The sequence below is a fragment of the Vulpes vulpes genome, chromosome 16, assembly GCF_048418805.1.
Source record: "Vulpes vulpes isolate BD-2025 chromosome 16, VulVul3, whole genome shotgun sequence".
Taxonomy (NCBI): domain Eukaryota; kingdom Metazoa; phylum Chordata; class Mammalia; order Carnivora; family Canidae; genus Vulpes; species Vulpes vulpes.
The window spans coordinates 48,556,842-48,573,368 of NC_132795.1; the positions used below are offsets into that span (position 1 = coordinate 48,556,842).

Sequence of the window (16,527 nt, forward strand, 5' to 3'; positions counted from 1 at the left end):
CGTCACCTGGGGGGGAGCTGGGACCCTGGGGGGCAGCGGGGTGCGGCCAGGAGGGACCCGTCATCGCCCAGGCAGTGCAGCCCCTCTGCACATACCTGAGTGACAGGATTGCTCGGTGAAGGATTGCACATCTCCAGAGTTTAATTACGAGTCCTGTCGTCCTCAGATTAATGGCAAAGCAGGTGTTTTGGGTTTTTTTCTTTCTCTTTTTAACTTCAGATGATTGCCACTGATGGAAGCCATCACCCCGTGACCGCTGGGGCCCGGGAGGGCCAGGTTGGGGTGGGGGTGGTGGGACCCTCCTCCCCGAGGGGCAGAGCAAGGGGTGGGATGGATGGGCAGGAGCAGGGGAGCTGCTGAGGGGGCACAGGGCTGAGAACCTCCTGCCCGGGGGAGCGGAAGGGACGCAGGGGCCCCACAGGCCAGGGAGGGCGCTGGGAGCATCAGGTTTCCGCAGTCCTGGGCTCCACCGTGGCGAGACGTCTCTTGCTGCTCCAGGCGTCCTGGGGGCCGGCCGTCCGGCCTGATGGTTCCCACAGCCCACGTGCCACACCGGCGGCCAGACTGGTGGGAGTCCCGCGGCAGGACCCAGTTCCCACGCTGTGGCCGGACCCAGCCCATCCGGCTGATGTGGGTCCGTGGGTGGCGCAGCTCTGTGAGGCCGCTGAGGCCCAGGGCGGCCCTGCTCGTGACCTCTGCCTGACCCTGGGGTCCCGGCTGCGCGGAGGGGATGTGGCTCCGTGCACGGCCTTCATCCTGCCTCCTGGGGGTGGTGGGGGTGCCAGGAGCGAGGCACCACCCCGGGGCTGCCGAGACTGGGTATGGTGGGGGGCCGTCTGGGTCCGTAGGGCTGCGCTCACACAGCTCGGCACGTGGGGTCACGGCCCTGTCAGCTCCAGAGGCTGAGTCCAGATCCGGGGGGGGGGGGGGGGGGGGGTGGAGCCTAGCTGGCATCTCCCCAAGGCCTCCCCACCTGCTGTCCCCATGTCCTCAGGCCGTCATCCCGCTGCATGCGTTTGCGTCTTGAGCTCTGCTCTCACAGGGACGCCCCACAGATGGTGCCAAGGATCTTGGCGTTCCTAGGGCCGCTCCAGAGACAGGTGCCATCAGGTCCTGGGGGGGTGAGGATGCCAACAGGGGATTCTGGGGGACACAGTTCACCCCCTAGCTGGACCTGAACCAGACGGTGCTGGGACGGGTGGTGTCCCCAGGAGCAGGATGGGGGTCATGCCCGCTCGGTGGGCCGGGAGCCGGGAAGGAGCCAGAGCAGGACGGTGCAGGTGAGGGCACGGGCCCCTGCAGCTGGGGACTCCATCCGTGGCCGGTCACCTCCGGCGCCGCTCTGCCCTGGGAGCCACGCGCGGATGGCCCCCGAGCCGGTGGCTGCATTTACGGCCCTGCCCTTAGTTTCTCCGAAGACACAGTACTTGCGGGTGTCTGAGAGCAGTCGCTGAATTACCAGATCGCAGGGTTGTATCCGGCCCCCGTGGAGATCCCATTATCCATTTACATAAACAAATGGCACAGACTCATTAAGATATTAGTATCTCACGAAGGCACAATCACCCTGTTTACATCATGGAGCAGATCTATGAATGACTATTACTGCCACGCACCCCCTGGAACTGAGCGCACGGGGAAGTGGGGGCATCGGGGCGGGACCTCGGTGAGGGGGCGGCTTGCCACATGTCGGGCCAGAGTCGCGTGGACGTGGGCTCTGATGGGGGCGTTAGCCCAGAGTGAGGCGTGCCTGCCCTGTCGCCCGCGGGCCTGACTCCCTGAGGCCCCTTGTCCGGGCATGGAGGTCATCACCGAAGGGTCCCGACTGCCCCCACCCCGTGTGCTCCTGGCTCCCAAGGTGCTGCTCCCACCGCGCAGCTGCTCAAGGCGGAGGGGGTCCTGGGGGGGGGGGCAGCCAGGTGCGCAGCTGGGCCTGGGCGGGGTGAGGGGCGTCACCTTCCGGGAGCCGTCCAGCTGGGACGGCAGGGCTTCCGGGGTAGCCGCCCCCCCAGAACATCCCTGGCTGGTTTTCAGTTGTGTGTGTCCCGTTCACAGCCTTTCACCTGCTCAGCCAGGCATCAGCCACCTGCGGGCAGGGACCACAGCTCCAGAAGCCACCAGGGTGCAGGGTCCTGTTCTCTGCCTGATGGCCTTGAGCTCTGCCCATACGAAGCTGGTCACGCTTGCTCCGATGCCGGCACAGCCCACAGCCCCGGGGACAGAGCCCAGACCCCTCAGGGGCATTCTCTGTGCAGGTCGTGGGGTCCCAGGCTCTCCCACCCGCCTCCCTCCCGTGTCTTCCCCTTTCCACGGACAAGTGTCCTTCTTTTAAAAATACCAGATGCCATCGTCCTGTATTTTATTTGAAACACACGACAAGGGCAGCCCGGGTGGCCCAGCAGTTGAGCACCTACTTTCAGGCCAGGGCATGACATTATGCATGGCATAAATAAATAAAATCTTTTTTAAAAAAAGAAAGAAATGCTCTACAGCGACCAGGGTCTATCCCTCTCTGGTGCTTCCCAACGTAAATTGCCACCAAACAATAACTTCCCATCTTGCCGAATCTCTTTGGTCACCTGTTATCTGCCAAGGGAGGGTTTTTCATGCAAATGACCCATTTCTCCAGCGCATGGGGCCTGGGGGAGCGTCTGACTTCTCAGCAGCAGCCGCCAGCTGCCACCGCCCCCCGAAACCGCAAGGCTCCTGGCGGGTCGGGGCCCACCCGGGGACCATGAGGCCAGGAGGCAGGGTTGAGGACCCGCCGTGCCTGGCTCACTCTCCCCAGGAGAGCATCCCTCAGAGGCTGAAGGAGGAGACGAAACCAGAGGACACCACGTGGGGCGGGAGCGATTTCCCCGGGTGAGCCGCGGCCCCAGGACTTGGGCCGTCAGGGTGGCTGCAGCGGCGCTGCCAAGGACGCTTCCTCACCTCGCCCGGCGTCCAGGAAGGAAGCTCATCTATCATCCTGCTTACCCGCAGCATAAATTTAATTACGCAAACCTGATCTAAGGCCTTAATTAAATTTTTAAAAATGTGGCCTGTTCTCTCTGGAACAACGGGGTAGCATTTCCACCCTGCTTCCTACTGAATTAGCTCCTCTGCGGAGCCAGTTTCTGGGGAGCATTGGGAAGGCTCGCCCTGCACACCTCCTTCCCTGCAAATCTCTGCGCCCTGATGGGCGGGGGAAGCACCTCTGATCGACACCCGCAAATCGGAGACCGGAGCCCAGCGAACCTTCGCTGTTTGTCAATTTAATATCCTAGAACAAACAGCCTGAATCTCTGTCAACAGCCATTACGCGGAATCAGATTGTGTTTCCTTTTCTATAAATCCAGCTCATTACCCTGCCTGACGGATGGGGGCCCGTTCCTCTTGTTTGCCTTCCTCGGGTGCACCGATTCTCCGTCCCGGGCGCGCGGGCAGGGGACAGGTGGGCACACACGCAGCTCCCCCACGGCTCCCGGCAATCCCGCCTCCCGCGGCCCAGAGAACTGGGGCCAGGGCCCCCGGCGGGTGTGGGGCGCCCTCCCCTCCTGCCCCAGCCAGGCGAGTGGGTCAGGGCTCGGGCACCCTGGGTCCGTGCAGCCCCGTGTCCTTACACATGCCCCCCTGCTCAGTGCCAGAGGGCCCTCCCCGGGGAGGCGGGCGGGGGGCCACTGTCTCCAGGGCCTAGCCCCCAGTGCACGTGTCTGACCCTTTGGAGGCCACGTTGCCCTCATCCTGAAAAGGCCTTGGACAGGCCAGAGGGCTGCAAACACAGATGCCACAGGGGCGGGGGCGGGGGGGGTGGGGGGGAGCTGGGCACCTCCCATGTGGGCTTCTGGGGGGTTAAATCTCTGCTTTCCTCATGTGGCCCTGAGGTCCCCTGGGAAGTGGGCAGGAGGGGTCCAGGGTGCCTGGCCGAAGGCGGAGATAAGAGCTCTGGGGTGTGCTTGAGGGCAGATGCAGGACATGGAGCTCTGTGGGGGGAGGAAGTCGAGCTCTGAGGTGCTTCTGTGGCCACAGAGCATTGTGACATTTCTAGGTGACAATCAGGGGTGTAGCATGATGCTGCCCACACGCACACTCGCTCACGCCCCTCCCACACCGGGGTGCACCCTCCTGGTGGGTGTGGGGAGAGCCGGCAGGCAGCTGGAAGCAGGGTGGACCTGCCCGAAGAGCGCGCAGAGCCACACGCGGTGCAGGACACACGTCACACTTGGGCTGGCTCTGCGACCATGCAAATCTCAGGGATTTCTCAGGATGGAAAATGCAACTGGGAGAGATGGTGAGCCCTGTGCAGATGCGTCCCAGCCCAGGCTCCCGGGTGCCCTCTCCACTTGCCCTGGGGCACCGCCCCACCCCTCCACCACCTCCGCCCCGGGCAGAGGCCGCCCCTGGGCACCCGGCTGAATCACCGTCCCCATCTGACCCACGGACAAGGTACCCTGCATGGTCCAGGGGCTCTGAGGGTCAGGAAGGGCGGGAGGTGAAGGGGCTCACCCTGGGTGATGTCCGTGGGCCCCCAGGTAACCACACGGGTGCTGGCAGGGGATGTGGGGGCCCCTCCAGAAATGCAGGCCGACAGGAGGGCCTCCCCCACACCAGCCGAGGGAACCATGTGCTCCTCTCTGACACCCGGTGGGGGGGTGCGCTCTCCACACTCAGCAATCCTGACCCCGAGCACTGCCAACCTGAGGCCCACCGCAGTCCAGGTGTAAATCGGGGGTTCCCGGACCTCCCCAGGGGTTCAGGAGCCCCTAGAGCAGCTCCCAGGACTCAGGAAAACCTCACGGACGAGATTACTGGGTTTTTATAAAGGACGTAACTCAGGAGCGGCCAGACGGATGGGACGCACGGGGCAGGGTTGGGGGCACCTGCTGTCCACCCCGGAGCTCCCGCGAGGGCCTTCCCAGACTTCTGCAAGCCTGCATGACTCCTGGCCCCAGGTGACAGTCAAGCCCCATCCCCTCCCCTCTCCCTGGAGGTCAGAGGTCAGAGGTCAGAGGATGGGGCTAAAAGTCCCAAGCTGGTCCTGGGCCAGGTGGTTGGTTTCCAGGCAACCAGTCTGGGCCCTAGGGGTTGGACTCCAGTCCCCTCATTAGCATGCGCTCAGGTGTGGTGGGCGGGGCTTCCCCTACCTCGGGGAGGATCTGCTTTCTCCTCTCCTGGTGCCTCATCCCCTAGGGAAACCCCAGCCTTTGGGGAGCCCAGGGCCAGGACCGAAGGAAAACCAAATCCACCGTTCTCACTACAAATGCCCCAGGCACAGCCCGGCACCTGCCCTCCCTGGAGCCTCCAAAGGAGCGTGTCGCCGCTCGGTCTGATTGGGGTGCAGAGCAGTGCCTGACCTCTGACCTCCAGCTGTGCATTTGTGATAAACTGCATTTCAGTTTTCAGCCCCTTGGCCGGGTTCCTGCAGCGGAGACGGGCTCTCCCGCTCACGCCTCTTCCTTCCCAGACGAAATCCCCCCGGGCTGGGCCAGCCTTCCTCAGGTAAAAACCCTTCTTGCTCCATGCTTTGCTGATTTTATAATCACACAGATTTGGGCCTTTGAATGGACCTCGATTTCCTGTTCTTGTTTGATCACACACCACCTGCCCGCGTGCTCTCTGAGAGCCGGACCTGGAGGACGAGAACCCGCGCGACCCTCCACAGGGCTCCAGGGACCCAGGTTACTCCTGGGAACCCAAGGGACCAAAGCCCAGCAATTCCACCTGCTGGTCCCAGCCTGGGAGTCAGTGGGATCACTGGCCTGTTGATTTTCTTCTTTAAGATTTTATTTATTTATTCATGAGAGACACAGAGAGAACGAGAGGCAGAGACACAGGCAGAGGGAGAAGCAGGCTCCATGCAGGGAGCCCGATGTGGGAGATGTGGGACTCGATCCCAGGACCCCGGGGTCATGCCCTGGGCCAAAGGCAGCGCTAAACCGCTGAGCCACCGGGGATCCCGTGGCCTGTCAATTTTTGTCACAGAGTCACCCCCAGGGCTCGGGAAGGAATGCTACCTGCTGACCCATCTGGACTCTGGGCCTCCAGAACCAGGAGACAATAAATCCGTGTTGTTTGAAGCCACTCAGCCTGCGGACGTGAGTTACTGCAGCCACCCGTCCCCGCTGCATGTGAGGGAACAGCGCCCCAGGGCCGCCCCCTCTCTTTGACCCCCACCCCACTGCCTCGGTGGGTGACAGGGCCCAGGGAGCTGGGTTTACATCCCGTTTGGTGTCTGACCTCAAGCCTTCCGTGAGAATGTGAATCGCGTGGGCGTGGAAGGAATGGGCTTCCCCACGCAGCCCAGCCTCCCCAGCCTCCCGCCATACCGGCCCGGGCCCCGTCAGTGCTGGGCCACCGTGTCTGACGCCTAGAAACCACTTCTGCCCTTGCTGTTGGGGGCACACAGGCAGTGGGGCGGGGGGAACCCAGCGGGGGCCTCAGGGCCTCGGGTGGAAGGAGCCCTCCAGCCCCAGATGTGCCCGCAGACATGCGGACCCCCTCCAGACACGGCCTGGAGGACGAGAAACAGGAACAATGCCCAGGGATTTGGGGGGCAGCCAGGGTGCAGACAGGCTTGGCTGGGACACTCCCTCCCAGCCTCCCCCCCTTCCCCATCCCCTGCCCTGGACCTACGAGCCCCTGGGGAGCCTGCTGATGTGAGGGCCTGCCAGAGCCGCGCTGCCCCTCCTCCCTCCCTGCCGCTTCCCCGGTCCCTGTCCTGACCCGAGCAGGTGAGGCCTTCCCAGGAAGGCCATCAGCGTGGGGCCGTGGAGCCTCCTCCGGCTGCCCGGCCAGGGGGAGGCCGCCTTCACCCAGGGCTGGCAAAGGGCTGCAACCTGACCTCCCCTGTGAGGCCGGCCCTCAGGGGGCACCAGCCCGAATCCTGGGGGGAGGGTGCCTCTGCCATGAAAGAGCTTGCAGGTCCAGCACCATGCGCACCCTGTCAGGGCCTGTGTCAGGGGTCAGCCCACCTTCCCAGGGGCTCAGACTGTCCTCCCTGAGCCAGACCCCTGACCCCATGCTCCTGACCCCTTTCCTGCTGCCCACATGTCCCGCTTCCCCTCGCATGCCCCTGTGTGCCCCAGCAAGCCCCAGCATTCCCCCACATGCCCCAGCATCCCCCCGCGTGCCCCATCATACCCCAGTATGCCCCAGCATACCCCAGCATGCCCCAGCATGCCCCAGTGTACCCCAGTGTGCTCCTGGATACCCCATATGCCCCAGTGAGCCCCAGCATCCCCCCTGCTTGCCCAGCATCCCCCAGCGAGCCCCAGAATCCCCCCGTGTACCCCAGCATGCCCCAGCATGCCCCTGCATACCCCAGTGTGCCCCATCGTGCACCAGCATACCCCAGCATGCCCCAGTGTACCCCAGTGTGCCCCAGCATGCCCCAGCATGCCGCAGCATGCCCCTGCATACCCCAATGTGTGCCATCGTGCCCCAGCATACCCCCATGGTGCCCCAGCATGTCCCAGCACTCCCCAGTGTGCCCCAGGATACCCCAGCATGCCCCCAGTGTGTCCCAGCATGCCCGCATGCCCCAGCAGGCCTCGCCCATCCTGCAGCCTGCATCCTCTTCCTCCATCCGCACACACGTCTCTCTCCTCCCGGACCGCATGGCTCCGGAGGGGTGTCGGGTCTGCTCATTCACTCCGGAGTCCGGGGCCTGGAAGTGAGTGCGCCTGGCCCATCCGAGCGCTCTGCAAAGCTTCGCCGAGTCCCCCGGGGGAGGAAGGCCTGACACGATGATGAACAGGCACCTTTTGCCCAAGACAGGATCAACAGTGGCTCCTCCTTGGGTCTCAGGTGTTGGAAGGCCGACGCCAGCCTCGGGTGGAACCCAGGGCCGGTTCCTGCCAAGTGAAATGTCAGAGGGGACCCTGCTCCCTCTCCTGCCCCTGAGGAAAGCTCTGTGCCTCACGTGTCTCGGTGCTCGCCGAGGGCCCGTCTCGTCAGTTCATAAATTTAGCCAACAGCAGAGTTTCTGAAAGTGTATAAAGGAGAATTAAGGCTCCCTCCAGACAGCAGGGCTGTGTGGTGTAAATGAACCTCTTTTCCCCTCGGGCCTTTTATGGGGAGGGAGACGGAGGCCCCACCGCCATCTCCCCCCAAATCAGAGCCTCGCTCCTAAATCACTCCTGCCTGCGAAATCAGTGTGAGTGGTGTTATTTCCAGGATGCTTCTCAACGAAATGCGGGATGTGCGATGATCATTATTCTAACGTGGCTTGGGACCCTGGTCAAGTGGGGATACTGCACACGCTGCATTTCCAAGTCGAAGTGGCTGCGAAACATTCAGGGCCTTCCACGGAAGAGCAGGCAAGCCGTGCATCGGAGGGGCCACACCGCAGCGCAGTTCACACCCCGACAGGCCTCCCGTCTGCGGGAAGAGATGTTCTCCTGTCTCCCGGTCCCACCGTCCTCTCTGTCCGGAGTGCCAGCACTCCGCTGTCCCTGGCTCTGTCCCCAGGGCAGCATATCCAGGGGATAATCACAACAGGGGCCCACGGGGAGAGGCAGGAGACAGCCTTGTGCGCGGAGCAACTGCCCTTCCCATTGGCCCTCCCTGCCGCGGCCCCGGAGGGCGGATGTGCTGCCGTCTACATGCCATCTACCCCCGTTCCCCCTTCAGAAGGCAGAAGGGCCCTTGGTGGCATTTCTCCTGTGCTGAATAAGCCCCCAGGGCCCTCCGGAGCCGAGACGGCACGGCACGGCTCTGGCCTATGGCTGGGTCTGGCCCCCTGCCTGTTTTGTAAATAAAGTTTTATTGGCACATCGTGGCCCCTGCCACTGGCTTTCTGGTTCTCTGCAGCTGCTCTCGAGCTGCAGAGATGGAGATGAGTAGTTGTAACGGAGCCCGCGGGGTCCAGAAGGCTACGATCTTCACTCTCTGGCCATCGCCGAAGACAGCTGGGCTGTCTCTTTGGTGACACTGCAAGGCAGGTGGGGAAGGTGCCCTGCTGCACCTGGTGAGTCTTTGTGCACATGATCCCCTGCCTGAGGGACTCTTCCAGACAAGCTTTGCTTGTCTCCAGGCTGAGGGCACCTGTCCCAGCAGCCAGGAGTTTTTCTTACTCACACCCCTTCCCTCCTCTCCACTCTCCAGGGGGCTTCAGAGGGCTCCCCTCCACCTGTCTCCGGGGCAGACGTCCCCCCGTGCCCCCCGCTGGAGCCTGCTGTGCCCGGTGGAGGGGACACCCATCTGCGGTGGGTGGTCAAGGCCCAGGCCGCGGGCAGGGCAGCTCTGTGGGGGTACCCAGTGCGATGGTGCCCAGCACCCACACACATAACGGCCTCACCGGCCACCTTCACCCCTCGTCTCTTCCCGATCCCTCTTCCCCTCTCCCCCCTCCCCAGCTTCTCCTGGGATTGCCTCCCTCCCAGACGTCCTGTTCTTGTTCTAGAAGAGCCCAGAGAGGAATAGACTGGGTTTTAGGCAGTGGTTGCCAGGGGCTGGGGGAAGCTGCCGTGGCCGGAAACACTTCTGTGGCCTGTGTGTTATGATGTGTGAGCTCTGGGAGACCCCAGAGTGCAGCTTCTGGAGTCCACGGCAAGTGGAGGCTCAGAGCAACCCCGTCCTTGGCAGGGCTGGGGCTTCTGGGAGGGAGGCCGGGACGGGTAAGAGGAACAGAAAGCAGAGGAAGTTGCTGAGCCAGAGCCAAGAAGAGGGGACAGGCTGGGGCGGAAGAGCCTCCCCTGCTCATGCTGCTTCTGGCCGACGGTGCTGGCGTGCGGGGGCGCTCCAGCTGGACGGTCTTACGCAGTGCACGCCCAAGCAATGTGTGACTGGTCATTCAGTTCTTGGAGACAAGACTCAGCCTGGAAAAATGGATTTCTAAGGCTGCCCAGGGACGCGATGCGTTTCAGGAATGCCGAGGGGGCAGGTGAGCTGTCAGCCAGCCCCCGGCAGGGGACAGAGGGCACAGAAGTGAGGCCGGGACAGTGGACGGGCCTCCGGGTGGCATCTGGGTGGGTGAGGGGGCTGCAGGGTGGGGGCTGGATGAGGAGAGGGTGTAGGGCACGGACGGCCAACGGCCAACGGAGCAGCGAGCGCTTCCCGCCCTGCAGGTGCCACCACCTTCCCAGAACCACTCCTGTGGGGGCCTTGACGAGGACCTCCTGGGTCCCCTCTTCCTTCCTGGAGTCTGCCCCAGAGGACAGCCCATGACCAACTCCGGGTAGACCCTACACCTGCCCTCTAACCCTCTTGTGTGGACATCACGGATTTTAACTCCTCTGTTTGCTTCTTGGTCTTCACAAAAATGGCAACAATGTAAAGAAATCCTGAAGCAAACAGTGAATCTAGAATATCTGAGGGGAATGTCTCACAATTTTCCTTTGAAATAAAAGAGACATATGGACTCTCCATTTTATTTATTTCATACTGAACACTGCTGGTAGAAATAACACAAAATAAATGTGACAAGGAATAAAACTTCACACAGTAAAATGTATTATTATCGCTTCCACAAAATTTAAATATGCAAAATTTAACTAGGGAAATCTGAACGGTGTAGAAATTATGCACTTGAAAAGCAAACAGTATTTATCGTTGGTATAATGGGCTAAACCTTGTATGGCCAAATGGATCTTTGAGTCAGATATCTGTTATATAATTCACATGAAACAATTGATTCCCACAGAATTAATTTCAGTAAAATTAAAATGAAAACAAAACTATTTCTCGGAATCGTGTAAAAAATAATGGGGGCTCATGGTAGATTGAAAAATTCTGTTCTGGCAAAACTTGACCAATAGTCGTAATTCTATGTCTAAGATTGATATTTATTAAAATTGGATCAAATGTCCACATGGTTTAAAAATATCCTATTCTGGAAAATTAGCCACCCACCCATCCATCCATCTGTATGTTCACCCATCCTCTTATCTGTCTGACCAACCATCTTTCCATCCATCCATTCACCCATCTATTTATCCATTCACCATCCATCAACCCATCCATCCTCCCATCCATCCATCCTTTCATCCATCCATCTATTCATCCAACCATCGAACCATCCACCATCTGTTGATCCAGCCAGCTAGCCACTTTTTTAGTCCCTAATTCATTCCACAAAGTTTAAACTCACTTAGAAGAAAATGTAGTAAATAAAATAACCAATATGTTGGAATCTGGGGAAATATCAGAATTAGATGTCAGGCCAGTAGGAAGATGAGAAAGAAGCTATTTAGGTCTTGAGTTCTGGATCTGCAACAAATGGAAGCACACATTTCATTCTGAGCTTCTTGGTAGAAAAAGGAAAGGCGGCCAGTTACGTTTCCTTACTTCCTAGTAGGAGAAAACACACCAGTGTGTTAAGAAAAGCAAATCCTCACTTAGCATTCAGATCTGAAACATTTTCATCAGTGATGCCTCATTGGGGCAATCATAGAGCAGATAATATCCTCTGGCACTTCCCTGTGGGCCACGCTAGAGTAGCGTGCAGATGTGGATGACACGATAACAGGTCACAAGTCAGGAAGAATGACCTCTGGGCCCCATCAGATCTGCTCTATGGAGCTCAAAATAATGAGATTATATTTCTTTGTAAAATGTGATAATTCAGACCCTCCAGTCACTGAGAGCAATCATTTCAACAATGAATCTGAATTAGTGAGATGAGGTTAGATTGCCAAAAACAATCCCTGTCCCTGGACCCTCATTCTGGTTGTCTTGTTAAATCGTGGTGTAATCGATGAGTGAGTTGACACAGCCACATGCAGTGAGTCAAATGGCGGGGCCCCCGAAAGTATGTCCACCTGGAACCCACGACTGCGACCCTATTGGGAGAAGGAGTCTGCGCAGATTTCACGAAGTTAAGGATCTCCAGCTGAGTTCATCCTGGATCATCCAGGTGGGCCCTAAAGCCAATGGCAGGTGTCTAAGTGGTGGGAGAGGCGAGAAGGAGAGAGAAGGGGGGAGGCTGTGGACAGCGGGCAGAGCCTGCAGCCCTGCATCTTCACCACAAGGAGCTCGAGGACGGTGGCACCACCAGAAGCTGCAGGGACGTGGAGCAGACTCTCTTCAGGGTCCAGATGGCACGGTGTCACAGAAAACCTTGATTTTGGACATGCAGCTTCTGGAACCACCCATCTGTGGCCGTTCGTTACGAAAACCTTAGGAAATGAATGCACCACGTATCAAAGTATTCATTTTTGGCTCCAGAATGCAGCTAGCTGCAAAGAAATCTGCAAAACAATAGATATAATCTCTGTATGGAAATTTTCTTCCTCCCCCAAGCCCAGGGACCTTAAAATAAGAACAGCAGAACTGGTAAAGAGAAATACGCTGCCTCTTCCAATACCTTGAACAAAAAGCTGATGATAAAAACCCATGTCCCTCATCTGTGAAGTGTCTTTGGAAGGTTTGCTGTGTGCCAGGACTCTGTTGGGGGCAGCGAGATGCGGGCAGGGGCCGGGGTCCGACTGGCCAGCTGGGGGGTCTGGGGGAGATTGCGAGCTTGCTGGGCAGGACCCCGGGCTGCTCCTGCCACCTGGACTGGGGGCAGGTGTGCCCAAGGGAGAGCTTCCAAGGTGGTGTCAGGTTTAAAGGGACCATGTTTTGGGGGACCCTGGGTGGCTCAGCGGTTTAGTGCCTGCCATTGGCTCAGGGTATGACCCCGGGGTCCCGGGATCGAGTCCCACATTGGGCTCCCTGCAGGGAGCCTGCTTCTCCCTCTGCCTGTGTCTCTGCCTCGCTTTCTGTGTCTCTTGTGAATAAATAAATAAATGAAAAATAAAGGGACCACGTTTTCGTGCATAATTTTCAGCTGATTGCAGGCTCTCAATTTGAGATTTCAGATAAAAACTCCCAGCGCCGCACTTTCAGAATTAACCTGGTCTGGGTTCTTCCTCATTCCCACCATTTAAGGCACCGTGTTATCTGTTCCTGCCCAAAGATGATTTTTCTTTTTTTTTCCGCCTTTAACACTCAAAGCAATGCCTCACCAAACTTCATCCAATTATCTCCCTGCAGCTTAATCGGACTGTTCCTGAGTTTCTTTTTTTGGAGCCATCTACTTTTGTTGCTAAAATTACACTTGGCTATCCTGAACTTGGTTCAATTATAATTCTCACTTCTGAAGATTTATTTCCTAAAAAAAAAAAGAAAGAAAGAAAGAAAGAAAGAAAGAAAGAAGAGGAAAAAAAGAAGAAAGAGAAAAAAGAACAAAAAAAAAAAAAGAAAAGAAAAGAAAAGAAAAAGGTAAAAAAAAAAAAACCACCCTGGTCTCTGAAGCAGCATGGAGATGTTTCTGCTCCTTCTCATTGCTACCTGCTGGAACCCGGCCCCCGACGCCCCCACCCCCACCCCCAGGGACCCCTCCAGCGGGCATAGCAGGGACCTCCCTGTGGCTCTTTCAAAGGAATTAATAAAATAACAGATACTTGATAGAATGGAGTCACAATCTCTGTTGGGTAAATGTGCTTCTTCTCTTACTCGTGATCCCTTTCAAAGAAAAACAGCAGAACTGGGAAAGGAGTTCATGAAACTGCTTCTGCAGGATGCAGGGGAGATTGGAAGACAGATCACGCAGCCCTCTGTCTCGTGCTCCCGGAGCCCCGGGGGAGAGCCACGTCCTGGGGGCCTGCTGTGCCCTGTGCACACACCTCTGCACTCCGACGTCCGGGCCACCGCGCACAGGTTGCTCTCTTTATTCCAGAGTGGGAGTTTGAGGTCGGAGGTCAGCATCAGCCGCGGAGGGGCCAACTGAACTCCAGCCCCGTCCGGGGAGGGCTCCAGCCCCGCACCGTGTTGCTTCACAGCGCAAAGTCCTAGCTCGATGTTTCCGGGGTGGTCGTGCAAGGAGACCCCTGAAAGCAGATTGTGCGTTAGTGAATCTGTGAATCAGAGCTCGTAGCCCGCTTTGTTAGACACTGCCATGCGCATCACTATTTCAAGAGCCGATTAAAAAAATCAGTCGATTTTATCATTCACATTATCTTTCTTATTAAAATATTTTATTTATTTATTTGAGAGAGAGAGAGAGCATGAACAGGGGTGTAGGGGGTAGGGGCAGAGGGAGAACCAGACTCCCTACTGAGCAGGGAACCCGACTCGAGACTTGATCCCAGGACCCTGAAATCATGACCCGAGCCCAAGGCTTCACCAACGGAACCACCCAGGGGCGCCTACATTTTATTTTTCATAATCCCGACTGACCCACCCAAACTCATGTCCTAGGGTCAGGCTTGGGACATGACGTTGTAGAGCAGGAAAAATAATTTCTCCTGGGCCCTTTGGAGTTCTGGGTGGAGGCCCCCTCGCCATGCCCAGACCCCATAACAAAAAAAGTGATTAACACAAGAGAAACAGGAGCTTATGAATATAGATACCTCGTGTATCTGTGCAGAGACCCAGGGAAAGGGAGTAACTCTGCAAAATGCCCCGGGCCTCGTACCGTCACCTTTGTCTCCAGCTAAAGACAGAAGGAGGATCTGAGGGTGGTGGAGCCAGCGCTGGAGGGCCACCAGGAAAGAAGCTGGAGACCGTGAGACTGGGTGCAGGCGACACCCTGCCCGCCCCACTGGCAGGAACCGCCGAGATCGAGCGTCCTCCTCCTCTTCCCTGTCCCCGAACGAGGCAGCCTCCGAAAGGGAGAGGCCCCTTGTGAACGTGCATCTCCCCACAGAAGGGAACCGCTTCTCTGGCTTCAGAGCTTCTCTTGCTTCTGCTGTTTCTTAAAATAAGCAGCTCAAAATATTCCTTATGGCAAAGAAGCATATTCCGAGGTGGCATCCTTGCACATGCTGGGCCGGGTCAGTGTGCGGAAGGGAGTGGGGGGCAGACCCGAGCCCCCCGCCCTGGGCCCGGGCCCGCCTCACCTGCTCCTGCTGCCGCCCCGGGAGCACCTGCCTGGGGCCACCTACACGGTGTCAGGCTTTCATATAAAATACCAGTAATTTCACCAGCAAGATGCGTTTATTGGGGAACAGCAGGGGAACTGTGATTCTAGACAAGCAAGCCTGGAGGCAAAGGGACAGTCAGCTTTCCCCAGGATTTTAGGAGGAAACCGGGGAGGGTGGTTTGGGACAAGGGTTGGTTCACACGCACAAGCACGGGAGGTGTGGCGGCTTCTCCTCATGCGGTGGGGGCAGGAGGGACTGTCCCTCCTTCTCTTAAGAGCAGGTGATGGGGGGCACCTGGGGGACCCAGTGGTTTAGCATCTGCCTTCAGCCCAGGGCATGATCCAGAGGTCCTGGGATGGAGTCCTGAATTGGGCTCCCTGCAGGGAGCCTGCTTCTCCCTCTGCCTGTGTTTCTGCCTCTCTCTGTGTTTCTCATGAATAAATAAAACAAACAAACAAACAAAAATAAGCAGGCAATGAATTCCTGCACACCAGGCGTCCCTTGTCAGGTCCTTACCTGTGCGACTGCCTGGGTGGTTCCCGTGGAGACACCCTCAGGGCTTCCCGCTCCATCTAATGAGGTTTCACACCAAGTGACACTTTCAGGTTTTGTCCTCCTGATTCCCCAGCCCTGGTTACACGGGAGCATTTCCTCCTGAGCCCCGCACCTCGCTAGTCTAAGCGCTGTCGGCACAGAGGATACTTACAGGTGGCCGCTGGCCACCCTGGGGGGCGTGGGCTGGCCTGGGAGCCAGGACTACGGCAGGCTCAGCCCGGGAGCTGGGTGGGTGCAGGAGGGACCCTGCCCCGAGTGGAGCCCGCTATCTGGTTGCTCAGACTGAGGGTCCCACCTGCCCCAGCCCATCCTCTACTGGGTCCCCAGATGGGGGCTCAAACTCCTGCAGGGATTTCCTTTTTGGGGTAACAAGGTAGAGCAAAGGGAAGGCTTAGTATCAGAATGACCAGGTCCAGGGGCACCTGGGGGCTCAGCTGGTGAAGCGTCTGCCTTCGGCTCAGGTCATGATCCCGGGGTCCTGGGATCGAGTTCCGCATCGGGCTCCTTGCTCGGCGGGGAGTCTGCTTCTCCCTCTGCCTCTGCCCCTGCTGGTGCGCGCTCTGTCTCTCAAATAAATAAATAAAATCTTTAAAAACAAAACAACAATTTTTTTAAAAAAATTAAGAAGATTTTAAAAATAAAAAATTAAAAAACAAAAAAAGAGAATGCCCGGGTCCAGCCCAGATCCAGCCCAGCGGCTTTGCGGCAGGTACTGGGCCCTAATCCCAAAGGTGCTGCCTTCAAGCAGGTGGCTGCGGTGCCTTCCCCGCAGGCAAGAGAAGCATGTGGGAGGAAGCTGGTACTCTGGCCCCTCTGACCCCACCCGTGCAGCCCCCCTACCCCGACCCCTGCCCTGCTCGCTCCCTCTCACATGGCCTGTGGAAGGTCACGGACTGGGTGGAGTGGGTCACCTTGCCTCGATGCCCTCCCGGAGCCCGAACCCGCAGGCGTCCCGGACGAGGAGGATCCAGGCTGCGGGACCCCGCCGTGGCCAGGAGACGCGTCTCTTCTTCCGTCCTAGTTCTTTGGCTGGAGGGTTGGTTACACTGACATAAAACAGAGTCACAGAGACAAGCCTGTGGGATGTAGGATGCACAGCAGCCCCATGAGGACAGCAGGCCCTCAAGGCTGGGCATGGGGTCTGGGC

At 58.3% G+C, this 16,527-nt stretch overlaps 1 long non-coding RNA gene across 1 annotated transcript; it reads right to left on the reverse strand.

Moving 5' to 3' along the window:
- Window positions 1-10,337: 10,337 nt before the first annotated feature.
- Window positions 10,338-14,625, reverse strand: LOC140596017 (uncharacterized). The gene is made up of 2 exons (XR_011998042.1): window positions 14,313-14,625; window positions 10,338-13,790 (listed from the first exon to the last, which is right to left on the reverse strand). It is a non-coding gene; the product is annotated as an uncharacterized lncRNA (long non-coding RNA).
- Window positions 14,626-16,527: the final 1,902 nt, after the last annotated feature.